This window comes from Caloenas nicobarica, chromosome 1 (assembly GCF_036013445.1).
Source record: "Caloenas nicobarica isolate bCalNic1 chromosome 1, bCalNic1.hap1, whole genome shotgun sequence".
Classification (NCBI taxonomy): domain Eukaryota; kingdom Metazoa; phylum Chordata; class Aves; order Columbiformes; family Columbidae; genus Caloenas; species Caloenas nicobarica.
Window position 1 is genome coordinate 43037040 of NC_088245.1, and position 3096 is coordinate 43040135.

A 3096-nucleotide genomic window follows, 5' to 3' on the forward strand; every position below is an offset into this window, starting at 1 on the left:
ATTTTCAACTAGATTGGGTTGCTCAGAGCCCCGTCCAACCTGGCCTTGAATGTCTCCAGGGATGGGGCATCTACCACCTCTCTGGGCAAAATGCCGTGAAGGAGTGGAAAGGGATTTGAAATCCTCATTACATCTCAGAAAAAAAGGAGATGCCCTCAATCCTGGCTAATTACCAGGACATCCAGAAAGATAAAAGGTGCAATTATAATATTTAGCACCATTGTTTTCAAAGCACCCACTGTAACATCACCCTTTTGCACAGAGCTTTTAAGAAAACCGGTTTTATTATTACCTTTAGACCAGCACATTAGACCTTGATTCCTCTGACTTGTGATCACTACTGTCTCTGCTCTGTCAGGTAAGCCAGCCTGAGAAACTCCCTTCTGCCTTCTGGCTACCCCAGTTGCTGTAGCTCTTGCCATACTGCCTTTATTCATGAATCCTTCCCCTCCCAGTTTTCTCTCCCCCATTATTTCATTTTGTGCCAAAGTGAGGAGTTTTTAATAGCTAAAGAACGAAAACACCTCCCACGCCTCACCTCAAAAAAGCTAACTCTCTCTCTTACTCACTCCTTTTGATTTCCAAACCTCTCCTGCTAGCTTAGAGTCTTCCTTTGAAGCACTGGTCCCTCAAATACTAGTGTGTGAGTATAACTTTAGTAAACCACGTAGTTCCAATGGCCTCAAGGGGACAATCCGCGTGAGTAAATAATTCAGATGTGAGATGGAGACCATGGCATTCAGCAGAGATGGAAAAGTTTTCTGTTGAATGTTGTGATTTGGTTGGAATCAAGATATTACAAGAGAATATACTGATTTCAATCCAGGATGGAGTTGCTTCTGCCTTGCAGAAAATTTTAACAGTAGGCTTGAAGGTCTTCAGGGTGCCTCAGTCGCATTGATGCAGGTGGATTGACTAGTTAATCTTCGGAGGCTTCCTCTAGCTCTGCTTATCCTGATTCACCATAGTGAAATGGAGAAAAAGATAAATTGAAGCAAAGAACAATTGCTTTGAGTTACTCATTTCCATACATGAAACCAAAGTGCACTGTGATTCAACTGTATTGTTTCAATTATTTTTGCATTAAAACCAACATTACACATTTCTTTGACTCCAAGATCATCTGCATATGTGATGTGCCTTTTGCACAGAATTATTTTAGATCCTCAAGTTTTGTCATTATGAAAACAGAGTGTCTCTTTCCCACTGGCTTTGTGCTGATTCCAACATCAACAGGGATCAGCTGAGGTGTAGATTTGCATCTGTGGGAATGACTACGAAGACCCAACCTTGTAGTGTAGGGAAACAAGAGCTATTTTTTGAACTATTAGTCCAACCACGGCAGTGTGAAGTTCAACACAGCTTACTCTACTCCATTTCTAGACTGAGATTTGTACCCCACGTCGTGCTCCATATTGCTGGAGCGAAATTGCTAGCAACACCCAATTAAAGCAAGCACTGAATGTTTACTCCCCATCACTGCCACTGCTTTGACTGCAGCGTAAATGCTCCGCTAATGACTTGGCCCATGGGAGGGGAAAATTACGTGTCAGAGCCAAGTACAGAACCAGGAATTTGGGCCATCAGCCAGCTTGTTAGATCACACTGTGTGCCTCTAATGAAATGCATTGATTTGCGACTCTTACAATAACATTTTTAGGAAATCATTTCACTGGCTATTTATTTGTTCATTGGAGCTGCCTGATGAGGTTGGAAAACTAAAGTAGACATTGTGCTTACAAATCAAAAGCAAAATTTTAAGAATGAGGTTAATTCACCATTGAAATAACTTTTCTAAGAATGTGATGGGTTTTCCATCATATCCTGTTGCACAGTCAATACTAGTTATTTGTAGAAAATATATGCTAAAGCTGCAGCAGGAGCTCTATATATCACTAGAAATTATTGTCTGAAGTTCTTTGGGTTCTATTACACCAGAGGTGAGACTATGTTGCTGTAATGATCCCTCCTGATGATAAAAAATCCCATGAGCTTGTGACAGCCATTGAATTTGGGTGTTTATGATTCTGTGGAGTAACAGACTGAGATCCCATAAGTGGTAGATTTAAAACTGGCAACAATTTTCATAAAGAGGACTACCAAATTGCAAAGATATATTCTGCAAAAGTGGACGCCCTGCCAATCCTGCGGCAGCTGATATAATGCACTGTGATGAATTAGCAAGCTCAGAAAGAATTAACCCATCAATAAAATGACAGATTTGGTACATTTCAAAGCATCTGGTCAGATCTCATGGAATTTCTTGCCTTCTACATGTTCAGTCAGAGAGAAAGAAATAGTGGGAGAGTCCATGATCACCTTGTAGTATTTCACTGAATGCTTCAGAAGAGCAGGTGGGGATAAGGTAAGTCTTTATCTACTTGGGGATTCGTATGGACCCTTTCCTGGACTGACTCGTCTTTAATATCCTTATAGACTTATATAAAATTTTTCTTTTTTCTTGTCTGCTTACAGTTTATTGTTGGCTAAATTTCATATATAACTTTTTTTTTTCTGTATGCTCAGGTGAACACATCCTAGAGTTGCTAGAGTTTAAGTATTCTGTGAAAAGCAATCTCCCTTAAATAGTCTTATGTTGCCTATCTAGAAATCGAGGCATTTAGAATCTCTAGTGATCCTCAAAGTCTGTGTTGCTGCATTTGATTTTTTTAATTTTCATGTCTACTTTCTATGGGTTTTTTGAATGGTTCATAACCATAAACATTAGAAAAAAAATCCAGCCAAGTAAGACTTCTCTGAGAAGAAGAAAAAAAAAAAAGATAAAAAAGTATGAGAAAAATAAAGTAGCTAGGTCCAAATGAGCTTCTTTGTTCGTCTTTAAGATACATTTGATTATTCCAATTCAATCCTTATTTCTGTTATGGCACAGACTTGATGTCTAGCAATGTAAGCTGTTCATGTTTAAAAACAGAATTCACCTTTAAATGTGCTTAGACTAGAAAAAATATGCCTGGTGAGGTCATTTGCAGATCAAGAGTTAATGCATCATGCAAACAGCTAAATAAAGGTTACAATCTGAGTGGAATTATTCAGAGCTCAGGGAGAAATCTGGCATTTGCAGTCTGTCACTGAGTT